Source organism: Protopterus annectens, chromosome 6.part0 (assembly GCF_019279795.1).
Source record: "Protopterus annectens isolate FY-2018-M chromosome 6.part0, PAN1.0, whole genome shotgun sequence".
Classification (NCBI taxonomy): Eukaryota; Metazoa; Chordata; order Ceratodontiformes; family Protopteridae; genus Protopterus; species Protopterus annectens.
In genome coordinates, this window is record NC_056737.1 from 1,422,759,793 (window position 1) to 1,422,778,638 (window position 18,846).

An 18,846-nucleotide genomic window follows, 5' to 3' on the forward strand; every position below is an offset into this window, starting at 1 on the left:
TTAAATGAAACAGCTACTTAATCCAGTAAAGCCAGGAAATAAAATATTTGGAAGGCCAGTTAACTAGTTAAAATATGATTTTATTCTGAACAGAAACATAAAAGTATAACACTTAATTCTCTCAGAATAGGAAATTCAGAGTGTATATAATCAGCATGTAATGGAGACAAGGAAATTAGCACAATGGTATAATTACAGAAAAACCTTGTAGACATCTTTTGATATATGCTGGCCCATGTAATAAATGTCTGCTCTGTTGTAGTGGTGCTGCACCTGAGAGACTTACATACTGGGTGTGATTCACTTGTTTGCTGTGGGCAAGCACTATCACTGTGTAGGAAGTGATGCTTCACCCTGTACATCTGAGACTGCTGTTGTTTTGATAATGGGCAGGATTCACAAAGCCTCCGTGTAAGAGTTAGCAAGTCTTACACGGAGGCTGCAGTTAAATGGGGTGATGTCAGCATGCCATGCATATTCATGAGGGCATGCTGAATCACACCCTAGGCTAACACGGTTCATGTAGCAAAGTAGAGGGCGTGTCCGCACGGCGAGTCCTGCAAAGGGACACGCCCCCAGAAGAATTACAGTCCCGAAGGGAAACTCCCACGAGCGAGTCCGCGGAAATGTCAAGAAGCACAACACCACACATGCCCCCACAGACTATAAACCCAACTGAAATGTAAAACGTAAAAATTAAAAGTTTAATTTTTTTTTTATAATTTCAAAAATGTTTGCCCGTAATTGTGCTTGTTTGGCGGGTGTGCCCTTCTCTCAGCCACAGTTAGCAGTCACTGAAAAAGCATATAAGATCTAAATATGCAAATTAAGCCAAGTAGCAATAGCGTAGCGGTAGAGACGTCGGCCAAAGAGGAGGTAGTCACGGTTCGAGCCCCAACAACATCATTTTTTATTTTTAGTGAAATAAGCACGGAACAATCACCTGACATATATGTATATATATATATATATATATATATATGTGTATAAATAACTATAATTTAAGTAAAATATAATGAAATGGGCCATGTTTTTTTGAAGAAATCTGACACAATAAAAAAAAATATTTTATAAGTGCCCATAGCTGAGCAGCGCTCTAACAAGTTGAGTATGATTGCCCGTAGGTGACCAGTGGTTTAACAGGTGTAATATGAGTGCCTGGAGTTGAGCAGCAATTTAACACACTGAAACTGTGTGCTTGTAGTTGCACAACATTTCTTATAGTCTAATATGCGTGCTCATAGCCAAATAACGCATTAACCAGTGTAACTTGTTTGCGCGGAGCTGCGCAGCGTACCAACCGGCTTACTGGCGGGTAACATTGAGCAACCTGTATCAAAGCTGCCTTTAAACAGACACACCTCCTAGCCTGTCTAGACAGTAGTAAAATGAAAAAAAAGCAATGCCCAGACTCGAACCCAGGATACTGTGCATCATAGTCAAAGTATTGAACCACTAAGCCATGACAGCTGTACTGAAAAATGCAGTATTAGCATATATATAGGAATGAATGGAAATAGAAGCATGACAAAGCAGGTTTTTTTAAGCTGATACAATTCCAAAATGGCCAATCACAGATAAGTGCAGGAAAAACGGCATATATAACCCCATAGGCGGGAATACACAGCATAACTGATTGTGGAACCTATTTGCAGTCAGGATGGCAGGTGTAGGAGAGGGTAGTCACTTCCGAGCACAGAGGTGGGGTGTTGAGGAGCCCAAATGCATGGTTTGGCTCCTAGTCCACGATCATGAGGCTCAACTCATGCAGGGCCAGGTTCTGTGGGGAGCGTACAAGGCAGAGGAGTGGAACCAGTTGGCACATGATCTCACCAGTGCCACAGGCATACCAAGGACTGGTGAACAGGTCCGTCACCACCATGCAGACCTGAAGAGATGAAAGCAGGACCAACTGAACCATTGGATCCAGGAGGCCTGGCAAATGCCCAATGCCCCACTACTGAGTAAGTATCCATGTAATTATGTATGTAAGGAATTATCCTAGCTGATATTATGGAGATGTATGTTCCAATATTACTTCATTTATATTACAGCTGCAGGTGTGCGTTCTGCGAATCGGTGAGCCTATGGTGATAGGCTGGAGCGGTTGTGCCACCAGGCAGGTTAGTAATTATTTTTCTGTAATTGTTATACAATATAAGTGAGACAACTTGTAAACGAGGTCAGTGTAGTTACATATTAATAAAGTTCAAATAACACTAGAAGAAGGATTCTGCTAGTACTGTATGATTAGATAAGTGATGCAGCCTGTAATCCAGAAATAAAAATTAAACAAGTCTGAAATAGAGATTTCCCACCTGTATTGTAATATCAAATAACCTGCTGCAGCCTGAAAATTAGTGGTAAACAAGCTAAAGACAATAGACATGTGTCAAATACATCCCCTTTGAAAATCTGCCATATGAAACAAGTGAGTCTGTTGGAAAGGATTGTTGTAACCAAGTATGACATGTTAATAACGCCTAGAATAAAGTACCATCTTGAATTGTAAAAATAAAACAAGTGAGAGTGTGAGAAAGAGGTATGAATCGACCAAGAAAGCTGTTATAACTTCTGAATAAAGTATACTGCAGTCAGTACATAATGAAATGAATGAGACAGCCACAACCAAACAGTGAAATGTTTGAAATAAAGTACTGAAGCTGGAATGTGTCTGTCCCACAATTTGGATATGTTGCTGTACCCTTGCAATATGGAGATAGTATGGTTGTATGAAAAAATAAACATCCACAGTTGTCTAGAGCCATATAAATCAAATGTAGCAGGATGCTGTACCTGAACACAGCCAGATATGAATGTGTAGGAATAAAAATGCAATGTATATTAATGTAGCAGTAACAGTCCCATCACCAACATTCCTAAGGTTACAAATAGGAAACTGTACTAAGACCTGTAGGGTATATATATCTGCAGCTACTAGAGATGAACAGCATATGTATAGGTAGTTGATGTTGTTAATGAAATATTTCTTCACCCTACCCTATATTCACAAATAATGCCATTCCACAACAAACTGGGTATGTGTATTCACAATTAATTCCTATGGGCATTGGTCCTGTTGGTTCAAACATATTTGCACATACGTTGCTGCATGTGCCCTGTTCACATATCCAAACCTGATGGCCTGTTGCCATCAATCAACCCTGCATGCTGTTGGATTGTGTACTGTTGTTCAAAATATGCATGTGTTATGCTTGCTGTTCAATGTTTGGAATTCATGGGTGTTTGGTTAATGGGAATACCGATGCATGCTGTTGCAACTAATTTTGAATGGTATTGTTTGTTACTAACCCAAAATGTCATAAAATATTGCTAAACATAGGACAACAGGGAAGGCAGGTTCCAGCGGACCCACCTCTCCCACCTCAGCTGGCGAATGCACCTGGCACTAGTGCCCAGGCCGGAACCTCCTCCGGTGGCCCTGTGCCACCTTCGGGTGGAAGCGCTGCAGGGGATGGGGTTCGTCCCCCCCTCTGCAAGCGTGGCCGGAGGAGACCATCCACTCACCCTCCAAAGTGACCGGTCTGTGGTGCGTAGCGAGATCAGGCATTCTGTGCTTGAACCCCTACACCAGCTTGAGGCTCGGGTGGCACAACTCACAGGTGTGCCTGCTGCCCATCCTACACAGCCCCCAGCTCAGCCCCGTCCTGGGCTGTGAAGGCACAGTGGCAACTGCCCATGGGTGGGGATCTCAGTTCCACTGTTGCCATCTGTGGGCTCATGGGCTCACGATATCCAAACATCCGTCCCCATCAATTGTGTTTCCCCTCACATGTGTCATACTCCGCCCCTGTATGTGTCTTGCTTGTCTTGTCTGTTAACCTCCCCTACCTACCTCACCAAATATACCTACTTCCTGTACCTCACATTCCACTCTCACCTGAAAAAAAAATAAAAAAGGGCACTCTGTTCCCACAAAAAAATTACGCCCCATACATAGCTGCCCATTTTGCAGGCCTGTCTGCTGGACATGTGAACTGGTAATTACAATTGGCTGAACAACATATTTTGTTCTCCTCACCCCTCTCTCAGGGGTGGAAGGTTTCAAATTTCACACCAAATTACAGACATATGCACAGCTGTTGCTGATAAAGAAATGGGCAGCTATGGGCGATTCCTACATCCTTCCTGCAAATCCCGAGCTTGTTTTCCTACTGTCCTACCCTCTTTGCGCCACCTTTTTCACCACTTTTCTATCTCCCCATTTTCTTTTCTTTCAAAAAAATTAGCGTGGGTGTGAGAGTAAGCACTTTTAAGCATTTGTAAGTGGGTGTGCGCTTGTGTGCGCTTAGCTAAGCGTGTGTGCGCGAAGCTAAGCAACAGTGCGCATGCATGAGCTCCACACAAACCAGCGCTAACCCGCTTACAACTGCTTAAAAGTGCCTTAGTCACTCTGAATGACAAGGCCTGTAGTCTGCTCAGCAGCAAAATAAAATTCCTCTGTCAGTCTCGAACACAGGACCTTGAAAACACTAATCTGCATGACTTACTACTAAGCCATGACTGATATACAAAAACTTTGTGCTGAAAGCAATATATCATGAAATAGTAGGACTGAATGTAAAGGGAATATAGGAAGGCTATTACACAAAGCTTGTATTGTATCTTTACTGGCAATTCTTGTGGATTTGTATAACATTAGTGTGAGAAGAGAAACAGCCATGCTAGTCGGTAGCTAGTAGGCAATAATGTGACAGTAGCACCTTGCAAACCAAACAGACTATCAGAGCAGGATAAACACTGCCATATTTGAATAGGTAAGAGGCCAGACCTCGCAACTGTGACTGATTTACAGGGATGTCCCTGATTTGAAAACAAATGTTAACTGTGCCCCACTGACTCCCTGTGAAATGTACTAACAGTAGGCAGAAAGGTGTTTTATCCCACATAATAGCAACTGTCAATTACTGAAAGTATGCACTACTTGCATGTCAGAAATGGTGTAGTAATACATATGCTCAAAATACCCCACAGTCACAACTACAGAATATCTGAAATATATCACGGGTGTATCTCACTGATATGTACCATTCCCTGAGGCTTATAAAAGATAAACCTGAGAGTATCTGAGGCCTGCAAGTGTCACAAATTCACAGGCATATCATTCTGTCTGCTGTCACACACTCTGAGAATAGCTGTAGAATAGCTTCCACAAGCACACCCACATGTAGGTGTACAACCCACAAATATCAAAGGATGTAGCCAACTAATAAAATAAGGACAGTATAGCAGTTTACAAGCGCTGCATGTGCCTGCTATCCATAACTGTTAGTACAAAGTACAAGGCCCCACTACTGCTCAGCAGCAAAATAAAATACCCTTGTAGGTGTCAAGCCCCACACCTTGGCCAGACCAGACTGCATGCAGTACCACCAAACCACAACAAACATATAAGGAATTTCTGCTGAAAGGAATATAGCAAGCATTACAAGGAGTGAATGTAAATGGAAAATAGGAAAGCCATAGCAACACATTCCAGTAAAGACACCTAGCAGGCATTCAAGGAGTGAATGTAAAGGCCGAATAGTGAAGCCATAACAACAGATTGCAAGAGCCACTGCTGTATACCAGTTACCCAGTTACTCCACAAGTCCCACAGGAAAGCACATACTCCCATTTAAACAGTATTAGTATTATTAGGTGTCAGTTAACATACACACTGAGAAGAATAAACTGGAGGAAGCAATAGTCAGGTTTCAGTACAACATGCATTTCAGTGCCTACAACACAGCCTGAAATATGAGAGACATACCAACATTTACACTCACAGAACAGTGTCCACAGCATGCCAGCATGGTCCCCACCTTGAAAATCAGAAAGGGCTACGCCTACATAACCTAACATTTTATAGCACTGTCCTGAAATCACAGTGAGAACTGCAATTACCACACAGAAGGCTGCATGCAATTAGTAAATGCTGGCTAACAATTGGTGCAGAGGCCATCACATGTACATGTGCATATACCTACAAAAGCAGCCTGTACTCCCAGTCCACACATGCAATACTTTCATTGCAACATCCAGAGGGAGAGACAGAGAGAGAGAGAGAGAGAGAGAGAGAGATAAAAAACAGAAAAAGAGACACAGAGAAAGCCACCAAAAAAAAACAATAAAAACCAGCAAGCTAACCAGCAGCAGGCCACCAAGCAGCAAGCCATCACAAACAGCAGTGACAAAGAAAGGTAATGTAAACTAATAATCTAATAGTCTACATACTGTGAACCCTCCATATGTGTTAGCAGTCTGTATCTATATATATATATATATATATATATATATATATATATATATATATATATATATATGAAGATGTGCATAGGGCAGGGGACATACTGCAACTGTTAGTGAAGGCTGGACATACATATGTATGTGAAGGTTGCTATGTGCACATATCAATGTAGGTTGTAGTGCAATGTACAATATAGATTGTACAGTAATGGATGTTTAGCAGTATGTTAGTGTGTGTATTCGTATGTGTAAATAAAAAGGTATATATATATATATATATATATATATATATATATATATATATATATATATATGTATAGGTTCATAGGTTCATACTAGGCTATCTGCCCAAGGGCATTTATAAGCCTAGCCCATAGTTATGTGGCTTTCGCCACCCCTTAGAATAAAACTATGCCTATTATTTTGCTGTGCCTCTGTCAAGCAGTGACACTGAAGTAATCCCTGGGGTATATCTGCGATCTCCCATCCATTGGTCAAGATTCCTCTTGAACAAGGCCAGCGAGGTGCTCTGCCTCACATGCAGGATTTTGTTCCACAGCATAGGGAGTCTCTGGGTGATGAATCTGTCCCTCCAGCATGTTCTATTAATAACCGTGTCAAGGTTTAAGTCTCCCGCCCTTGTGGTTCTGAGGGATCTAGATTTTTTGAGGTGAAGCATAGTCATCAAATCTGGGTTTGACATGGCCTTATATGTCAGGCACAGGTCACCTCTGAGCAAGCGGTATGAGACTGAATAGAGTTGGAGTTCTTTCAGTCGGGCAGCATAAGACATATTTTTGAGACCCTTTATCCTTTTGGTGACACGTACCATGACTGTGTCCTTCTCCCTTTCTGTAGTTGTCATGGGAGGTACATATTATATGTATATGTATGTATATTTATATATGTATATATATATATATATATATATATATATATATATATATATATATATATATAATATGCATATATGTATACATAGATAGAGAGGGATATATAAATAGATAGACATATATAGATAGATAGATAGATAGATAGATAGATAGATAGATAGATAGATAGATAGATAGAATATGTATACACATATATATGTAATAGACACATACATATATAGATATATATATAGATACATACCCATATACAGACAGATACATATGTCTACAGATATGTATGTATATGAATATCTCTCTCTCTCTCTCTCTCTCTCTCTCTATATATATACATATATATATATATATATATATATATATATATATATATATATATATATATATATATATATATAGATATATATATATATATATACTGAGAGAGGCACATGTGTGCAGATGTATTGCAACAGGTGCCTAGTGACAAAGGCATGGACTGAACACCAGTGTGGATACTGGAGTACCATACCCCACTCCAAAACACTTACACCACTAACCACCACATATGTGGTTGACTGCCTACTACTGGATGTGTCAGGAGGGAACATGGGAAACAAGTGTACAATAGCCTCCCCTTTGATATTCACAGTGGCACACTAGTCTTGTTAATACCTGTACATGGTACGTGTCAGCAGAAATGGTGTTTCAGCTAGGTAAATATAGGTCACTGTACCCCTCTACACCTCACAATGTCCTACATGGTATGTACCTCCCATGACAACTACAGAAAGGGAGAAGGACACAATCATATCTAACAAACAGTGATAATGCCCTCAAACACATTACCTATGCAGAGTGGCTGACAAAACCACAGACAGAGTTCCTTTCATACTACCTACACAGAGGTTACCACTGCTGGATATACATAGTTGTCACACCCATAACAGTTGTCCAACAACCATGGTAACACCTCACAATATCCCCAGCCTAAATGACCTATGTCTGTCATCCTTGGCACCGCAGTAAAGAGCACATGGTGGAGGTACAGGTTCCTACCCACAAATAAGCCATACCCTGGAGTAAACCACCCAGCATTAAGAAGCAAGGCTCCCCATTAGTAGATGTCAGACATACCCCTGTTGAATGTTATGCAGATAGGTAGTATGCCATATGAGTCACCCTGTGTAACTGTTTGACAGGACCAAGTACAATCACATTACATGTGTCCCAAGGGGAGGGGTAGCATAACAGTATGCTGCTGTAGGCCCAGGGCCAATAGCATACTACCTACCTATGACACAATGCACACACACATGTACTCATTGCAATACCAACTATGTGAGGTGGAATGAGTGTGCCACTGACTGTGTGCAAGGTCTGTAATGGTGTGTTTGCTCAGCATGACTTTGTGTCTGTCATGGTATTGTGTGTCTTTGGTGTGAGGCCAGAGAAAGATGTGTCAGGTATTGGGATACAAACATACTACATTGCCATAAGCTGTGCTGTGGTTCCCTGTATGTGACTGCGGTGTAGGTAGGGTTATGGCAACAAAGACTAGGGTGCATTACCAGTGAAATTTTTACTGTGCATTGCATGCATTGCATGGGTTGACAATGTTCCCCATAAATTACCTTGATACAAACCCCCAGTGTGAGGTTGTGCATTGGACATCAAACAGTGTGCTGACTGCTGGAGTATACTAGTTTATTGTATGGAGTGTGCCAGGCACTGTCACACAGTTGTTGGCTGAGCACTGATATGTGGTCATTTACATGTGTATCCCCCAACAGACAGACAGATGCTATATATGGCAGTTCAGTGATATCACTACAGTAGAGTATTATGTGTGCCATATCACTTCCTCACATATTTTTCTTTTCCTTCCAGGGTGATGGTGCACCAGCGCAACCCCACGTACTCTGCTGCAGAGGAAGAGGAGATACACCAGAGCTTGGTGCGGGATTTTGCCACACTCTTTTCCCGCACCAGCCAGCACCAGCAGGAGAGGGCTGCACTGTGGCAAGACCTTGTCCAGCTGGTAAATGACATAGGCATGCATAACCAGACATATGAGCAGGTACGCCATCACTGCAGTGATTTAATTAGAAATGTCCGTCAGCATGCGTCTGACATCCACAGGCAACAGCTTGCCACAGGTGGTGGGGTGGCTATACACCCCCCCTCACCAGACTGGAGGGGCTCTTCCTAAGTGTTGTGGCTCTAGCCCAACAACAACAACATCCACAGACATGTGTAATGATGGAGGCTGGAGCCACCCAGCATGTGGACTTAGAGCCTGCAGGTAACATGCCATATCTATAGTTGACTGTTCTCTACACTGGTAGTTTATGCATGTGTGAGGTGTGTACTGTGTTTGTAGTTGTTATCCAGGTAATTATTGTGCAAGAGTGATATTCTCAATATCAGCAGTAGACCTGTGAAAGCCAACTGTTATACTGCTGAACTGTATCATACTCACAGTATCAGTGGCACAGTTGTGCCCACTGACAATAAATGTCTTATTTGTGCAGGTCCCTCTGGTGTAACAGCAAGGCAGCCAATCCATGCTGGTGAGTGTGTAATAACAATACCTTTAATACTAATGATAATAATAGTAATAATACCCTCAAACAGTATTGCTATGTGTTTGATTGCAGGTGTGTTTGTGTCTGTGTGTTTGTATCTCATGTACTGAAGAGTGTGCATGTGTGCATGTGTGCATGTGCCCATGTGTGCATGTGTGCATGTGTGCATGTGCGCATGTGTTCATGTGTGCATGTGCCCGTGTGCATCTGTGGTAACATTGTGTACACATTGTAAACTGTTTCCTGTCTTCCTCTCACAGGTTCTGGTGCTGCTCTGGTGGTGTGCAGCAGGGAACCTGAATCCATTTCTGGGGATAGTTTGAAAATAACAAACACAATGGAAATGTCAACAGCAACTTTAAGCACAAAGGCACTTTAAAAGACATTATATATGAATTTGGAAGGAAATTAAATGTCATTAATTCGATTAAACTAGACAATGCTTATCTAGCTCAATGCATGAATTTGGGTATAGTACCTATGGGCCTTCGTTTTTTTAAGGTACCAATGGGAATTGATTTAACTAAAGAAACAATTAATGAGTTTAACAAACTTTTTGATACTTTTGGGATTGCATATATGAAAAAATTGGTTGAATTCAATGATGCTAAACTGTGTATGTTACTCAGTGAGATTGACCAGATGAACGAAAGTATTATGTCAGATCTAATGTTTAAAGACTGGGAGAAATTGTATTTCAAGCAATTTGAAAATACTGAATATAAAACTAAAACAGCACACAGTAGAAAAAGTAAGAAACTAAGCAGGGACAAGGAACAGTATGAACAAGGAAGGGCTTACATATGGAAACAAACTGGTCTGAATTCATATGATAGAAAGGTGTATAATGTAGAAAAGGAAAATTTTCAGGAGGGGAACAACAGAGAGGGTTACAAGAGATGGACAAAAAACAACTCTTGGAGAAAGAAAGGCTACAGTTATTACCAGGATTGGTAGGGGGAATGGGTGAAGTTGGGAACAAGGATGGTGTGAATAGTGATAATACACTCAAGAAAGTTGTTAGTAAGCATAACAACTTTCAGATTTTCAACTACACCAACCTAGATTTATCCCCAGCCCATTTCAGCCTATTGTCCAAAGGTATGAAGTTTATACCGACTCCCTCCTTCAGGATGGTGGATACTATATGTGAAGTCAAGAAATATATAAGGAAGTTGAATTTAGCAGTAATGTTCAAGGACAATAATATTAAAAGAGAAAGTAACAACGTCATTAGAAAAAAGAGTAGTTTTATACCTACTATGAATCAGGAAATTTTGAGATATGAGAAATTGGTCACACAAGATATATATAAGATTAAAAGGAACCCCAGAACAGTTAAGACTAATTTAAATGAAGATGAACTGAGGGTCCTTATGGATTTGAAAAAGAATAACAGTATCAGAATTATGAAGCCCGACAAAGGTGGGGGCATAGTAGTGTATGATCAAATAGAGTATAACAGTAAAATATATGAAATGTTACATGATACATCGAACTATGAGACAATATCTAAAAATGAATTAATTACGGCTTATAGGAGGATAGACTACAATATTGAAGAATTCCTAATAGACAACAGGATTAATGAGGAGACATATGAGTATCTAAAGGTGGAGTATCCCACACTGGCCACAATGGTCGGAATACCTAAAGTCCATAAGAACTTACAGGACCCACCATTTAGGCCCATTATATCGGGCAGTAAAACAAAGACGTTCCCTATGGGTGTGTTAATAGACACTATTTTGAAACATGTATATAGTAAGGTTGAACATATGGTAAAGGACTCATGGGAGTTTCTAAAAAAGTTTCCAGTTACTTTAAAATCTCAACAGTTAATTTTTGCTTCTATTGATGTGATAGATTTGTTTATGTGTATCCCCAAAGAAGAAGGTTTGGAGGCATTTTACAATAGTATATACAGACATAGCAACCTCACAAGGGATAAAACCCATCTAGTTCATGACCTAATGTCTATAGTATTAGATAATAATTTTATATACTATGAAGGGGAGATATTTAAACAAATCAGAGGTGTGGCGATGGGGGCTGCATGTGCCCCCATCTATGCCAATATGGTTATGCTAGATTGGGAGGAGAACCATGTATTTAATAGTGAATTTATGGGACATATTAAGTACTACTCACGCTTCCTGGACGACATATACATTATATGGGAAGGAAGTCAGGAAGCATTCAATGGGTTTGTAGAGTATATTAATCAGAGTAGTAGTTTTTTAAAATTCACGTCAAATAATAATAATCAAGGGGTACCTTATTTAGACACATTAGTAATTAAGAGAGGTGACAACTTCCATTCCAAAATTTATAGAAAAGATACTTTCACGAACTCTTATTTAGATTATGAAAGCTGTCATCCGGTCAAAACTAAAATTAATATATTTAAAGGCCAATGCATTAGAGCATTGAGAATGACTACCTCTATTGATGAAGTTAAGCAGGAGATAGAGTTTATTATTACTTTATTTGCAGATAGAGGTTATAGTCCTTGTATGATGAAAAAGATAAGCTCAGAATTGATGAACAGGTGGGGGAATAATATTTTTCCATTATTAGGAAGTAATTACAATGATATGGCGAATACCAATGCAGAGAAAGAAAAAATCACCAAAGATTTAGGTAGAGCCTGTATAGTTGAATATAATCCACATAGTAATAAAGTGAAACATATTTTAAATAAACATTGGCACACCATGCTTACCAATAATGAGATGCAAGACATTGTAGGAAGTAAACCATTATTTGTATATAAAATGGCCTTTAATTTAAAGAATATATTGGAAAAGGTAAAAAGAGAAGAGACAAATACTGACAGGGGTCAAAGTCAACGAACGAAAAGGTGTGGGTGTTGCAAACAGTGTAGTTATATATCAGAACAAGCATATATTAAATTAGCTAATTACAACAGGACAAAAATTTTCTTTAAAAAGGGGAACTGTAATAGCAACTTTATAGTATATATGGCAAAATGTACCAAGTGTCCGTCATACTATATTGGTAAAACGGAACAGAAATTTAGAAAAAGAATATACGCACATAATTATTGCATTAAGAAATGTGATGAAAAGAATGCTTTGGCAAAGCATGTTATTAATAAGGGTATAGAACATGAATTTAGGTTTGGTATTATAGAGTCAGTGACATCTGACCCCAGGGGTAGTAATATAAAAAACATATTATCATTTAGAGAAACATATTGGCAGATTTTAACAGATGCCACTACCCCTCCGGGTCTAAATGAAAGTATCTCTACAAAAAGTATTCTAGAATACTCTTAATTAATTCTATGCATTTATTGTAGGCATTATTAATTTTATGCTGTATTAATTTTATGTATTACAAATTTTATGTATCAAATATTTTAATCAATATCTTGTTTAGAAGTATTTAGGGGTTAGAAATATATGGATTATTTTATTCACATGAATGAAATTTTGTATGTATAAGAATTGAGAGTATATGGCTTTAAATGTGTAAATAATTTTTTGGCGCCAAATTTAAAGTATTTAAACTGTTGAATGCACTTGAGTGATATTCTGATGAAGCCTACATTGTCAGTAGGTGAAAGCGCTTAATCTTATTTTTGTACAATAAAAGTTTTACCATTTGGAGTGAACAGTATCATTCGTGACAGTTTGGATTTTGCCACATTGTTTACGCTTTGGCGTTTTGCAGCAGTTTTATACACCTTGTGGTTCATTTCTGGGGATAGTGATAATGATGATACCTGTGTAATGGCACAGGGAGGTGTGCCAGGGTCCGTTGTTGGTCAGCCAATCGATAGTACACAGCTGTCAACCCCATCAATGCGCACAGTCATCCTGCCAATACATCCATTGTCACCAATTTCCCTAGGTGATGGACAGCATACAGTGGGCATTGACCAGGGTAATGTGGTATCAGTGGCACATGCATCCCCTCACAGCAGCCATGGCCAGAGTCCTGACACCAGGGGTTCTCGTGGGAGCATCTGTGGTCATACTGCCCCTGTTAGACGTGCCCACAGAGGTCTTTCAGCCTCAGCTATGTTCCGGGCTGTAATGCAGGCACAGTCACGTATGGAACGGTACACCAGACAGGGTCTGAGGGAGCTGAAAGCACATTGCACTGCTATGAATGACACTATGCGTGACGTTGCGGCTGCCATCCGTAATTTCACCAAGGTCATTGACAGACGTTGGGGGGACACATTAGATCTGTTCCACAACTACATGTCCATGAGCCAGGGCAATGCAGGACAGTTGAGGCGTCGATGTAGACGTATGCCAGCAACATCATCAGCTGGCAGTCGTCGCGGACGACAACAAACCCGTGGCCGCTCCCATAGTGCCAGTACCAGCCCCAGCAATGCTGGGTCTGTGTTGTCATCAGACCACCCTAGGAGATCATGTGCACGTGGCTCTGGACAGTCCCAGTAGGGACATGTCTCCAGTCATCAGCCAACTGCTGTATGATGACAGTACCCAGTCCGGCTTAGTACCTGATACTGTCCGTAGCACCCCTGCCATGCACAGGTACCGTGTCTGTGGCCAGAGACAGTGATCTGTATGACCTGGCAGGTACAGTCTGTGGCTGTCCACAAACACCCGTATATGGCAGCCATGAGGTGGAACTGTGTGCATGCATACACACATGCATAATGCTAATACCTAGGGCTAACACATATACGCACACACCGCAGCAACATTGCCAAATCTTGTACTGCTGTCCCTCACTAACACACACACACACACACATACATGTCGATTGGTGGTATCAGTGGCAGACCCAGGCATACCAAGTACACACCCTGTGCATATGATGAAACTGTTCCACCTCCTGCAATCTGTAACATTGATGCAGGAACAGGTTAACATGGTGCTGATGCACAGGGTGACTACATAGAAGTGTAGTAATATTATCATGTTGTCAACAGTACAGTGTAATGATATCATTGTGGATATATCCCAGCATGCCTGATGCATTAACAGTATGATTGTCATTGTATTGTTTGGTACACCAGTATTAATTACCATAGTGTAATGTCTGCACATCTTTGCATTCTGGTGATAAGGCTGAAAACAGAAGGCCACCTACATAGGTAGCACAGGGGATAAGAAAATGGAAGTAATGATACTCAATGATGGACATGTAAACCGCAAGATGCATGCAGTCCAAACTCTACTCTGCATGGAGAATGTTGATATCTGTGCAGTAATAGACAACAGGTTTAAGACTGCCAAGAGCAGCCTAGCACTACCAGGTTACACCTCATACCATGCTTGACAGCTCCAAAACACAGAACTAACTATGACAGGAGGATGAGTCTCATTAAATGTCAAGGATACTGTGGTGGCAGGACAGGTAGCTTACATCCTACTAAGTTGGGAACTGTTGATTGAGGGTCAGTGTCTGTTATTCTAAATGTGTATTAGTTCTGGTTTAAGCACTTGAGCTTCAGGCCAGTTATTTTACATTACGAAGGTTCATGGTCTGCACTCTTGTGGGAGGAGAGGCTGGACTCTGCCCGTCTGAGCTGAGAATTTCTGGGTAAAGGCTTATAGTGCCCGCATATTTGAACTGTTTCTTACTGAAACTGGTACACCATGTTTGCTGTAGCAAAGACTAGATCCAGGCCTGCTGAATGTAGCTTTGTTTGTATGCTTGTTTGCTTGTTATTTCCCTGAAACACTAATTCCACCTGAAATGCAGCTTTACAGTGCCTCTGTGGATCCCTAGTGACATCTGCATTGCTTACTGTACTTATTTCCTTGTTTCACTTGAAAGAAAGTTACTGTTTGTCATTTTTGCATTTAAGTTACCTGTAACACATTGCATTTGAGTTACCTGGCACTTGCTCACTAAAGCATTTATATATGCCAGCACTAACAAATTAAAAGCACTACACCCTCACAAACTCACCTTGAGTACCTTGTTCCCCATTGGCCCTTTTTGTTGTTAATTATAAAGGAATTCCCAATACTATTCTAGCATGTCCAAAGGTCAGTTGTCAATCTCCTCTCCAGTCCAGCTGGTGAATCTGGGAATCTTGAGGCAATCTTACAACTGCCTCATGTACACAGACAACCCTCTCCTCCTCCCAACAAATTCCAACATATGTGAGAGATGCAACCATATAGCCAAACTGGAGGCTAAGCTCTCTCAACTCAATACTGGTGAAACCTGTCAGGAGGAGAAGGATACCACAGTCAGTACAATTCCAGTCTCACATAGACCTACCACGACAGCAATCCAAACACATAAACACATGAAAACATACTCAGAGTCTCTAAATAAAAATCTGCCTAAGCAGCAGACACCTCCAAAGCAGACACACAAGCAACTGCTACCCCAGAACAGAACACGTGCAACACATAGCTCACAAAGCCAGTGTGCCGAATAGTCACAGCCCTTAAGGCTAAACAACACACCTGATACACTTGTAATAGGTGCCTCTATCTTCAGGCACACTGACGTCCCACTCACCAGGCTGAACAAGGAGAAGGTCATGGTGGGATGCCTGTTGGGTGCTATGATCTGCCACATAACACAAGTGCACAGGTCACTCCAAGGCATGTACAAATATGACTCAGTCATTGTCCATGCCAGTGTGAATGACCTGAGACGTACCTCCCTGGACTACAGATACAGACTAAGAGATATAGAGGAGCTCTCTGAGCATGTGGCCCAGGCTGGTATGACCCTGACCTTGAGTAGCATCTTACCCTCACCAAAAATGATGCCACAATTTGAAGACAAGATGATCAATTTCAACAACTGGCTTAAGTTTCAGTGTCATTCAAAGGGGATCCAATGCCTGTCAGCCTGGGATGACATGCTCGACAAGCCACAATGCTTTCCTAGGGACGGCTTGCACCTGTCACCCCTGGGCTTTCGGATATTGGCAAAGGCTCTTGCTACCCTCATAGTGCCTTTTTTAGGCAAGGCTCAAAAGACAAAACCACCTCCATAGGTATCACAAGGGATAGGAAACTAATAGTAATGCTACTCAACGCCAGCAGTATAAACCTCAAGATGCATGCACTGGAAACTGTCCTTAGCATGGAGAACATCAATATCTGTGCAGTAACAGAATCCTGGTTTAAGGCTCCCAAGAGCACCCCAGCACTGCCAGGTTATACCTCATACCATGCTTGTTGGACCCAAAACTTGCACCGAACCAGAACAGGAGGGGGAGTATCAATATTCATCAAAGATACACACACCTCCAGGTTGGTGGCACAGCACGAAACATCAGAGACTATGCATGTGCAACTAACAGTGGGTAAAACTGCCTTCCAGTTTATAGCCTGGCACACACCACCCTCCCAAACCCAGGAACCCCACTTGGCCTTCCTGAGAACACTGGAAATATGAAGGTCTCTCCAAACACCATTATATTGGTGGACTGCAACTACCCAAACATAGACTGGGAGCATTACTCTAGCTCCAACACCCAAGCTCAAAGGTTCCTAGCATTTATACACTCAAATGCTATGGAACAATTTGTTACCACTCCCACAAGAGGGGGAAACATACAGGACCTGTTCATCACCAACATGGGGACTCTGTGCTCCAGACCAGAAGTGCACCCCTCACTGGTAAGATCAGACCATAAACTAATCTAACTGGATATTCACATCCCAACCCCACCTCCTGCCCAAAAAACCACAGGGTAAAACTTCTCTACAGCAAATTCCACACTCCTCAAAACCGAGGTGGAATCATTCAAAGCCCCCGGGCCTGTGGAAAATATGGCCCAAACCACAGAATCCTTTATAAATGCATTCTATGAACACCTTCAGGAATGCATGGATCATAAAATCCCAAATAAAAACAAGACCCAATCCTACAAAGGCAGACATCCTATCTGGTGGACCACAGCCATAAACAAACTATACAATAGAAGGAGGAAGCTACTACATGATAGAGGAAAATCCCAAAAAGGGGAGGCATCTCTATTCAGTGTTAGCAAAATACTACGGGCACTCATAAAGTTGTCTAAGGCCAGCTTCGAGAGATGAAATGCACAGGACACTAAGGATGATCACAAGGCTTTCTTTAGCTATGTTAGGAACCTGGGTGGGAATTCCCAGATATGCTCAGAATTAGTCCAAAATGACAAAAAACTACACCGAACCCACACACATTGCCAACATCCTAGCTGACAGGTTCAGCACAACCCCCCTCACCACCAGGACATTGCCAACATCCTAGCTGGCAGGTTCAGTGCAAACTTCTACCCCTCCTCCCCACCAGAAGGGCAAATATCTATGGAAAGTGCTGCCCCCCTGACATCTCAGATGCTCAGGTAAGAGCCGCCCTCTCCAAAGTAAATAACACAGCATCAATGGGACCAGACGGTGTCCTGGGCTGCATCCTACATGAACTCCAAGATGAGCTAAACCCAAACATAAAACTACTGTTCAATCTCAGCCTTACCACAAGTTATGTACCCAAAGAGTGGTGTACAGTAACAGTGGTCCCTCTCCACAAAGGTGGTGCCTCAATGGATCCTGGAAACTATCCCCCCATAAGCCTGACTAGCTTGGTCTGCAAAGCTATGGAAAGGATCATCATGGACCTCATACATAAAGATATTGGGGACCTACAGACACTGGATCCTACCCAGTGTGACTTTAAGGGCAGATCCTGCCTCTTACACCTGATTGATTTCTTTGAAACAGTCACCGAGGCCATTGACAAGGGGAAGGTGGCCCACATAGCCTACCTGGACCTTGCAAAAGCCTTCGATACAATACCCCACTCGGGCATTATAGATAAGCTCACCAGCTTAAATATACATCCCTATGTCACTAGATAGGTTGCAAACTGGCTCAAGGACAGAACCCACATGGTTAGAATTGCTGGAGCCATGTCAGACTCCAAACCAGTTACAAGTGGTGTCCCACAAGGCTCAGTCCTGGGACCTCTCCTGTTTGGTATATATGTCTCGGAGGTACAGGCCAACATGGAAGGACTGTGGCTGACCAAGTTCGCAGATGACTGCAAACTGGGTGCTATAATTGACTCTCCAGCCGACACAACCATCCTCCAAAAGGGCCTCATAGAAACAGACAACTGGTGCCAGAGCCATGGCCTCAAGCTAAATGCCACAAAGTGTATAGTCATCCCCTTTG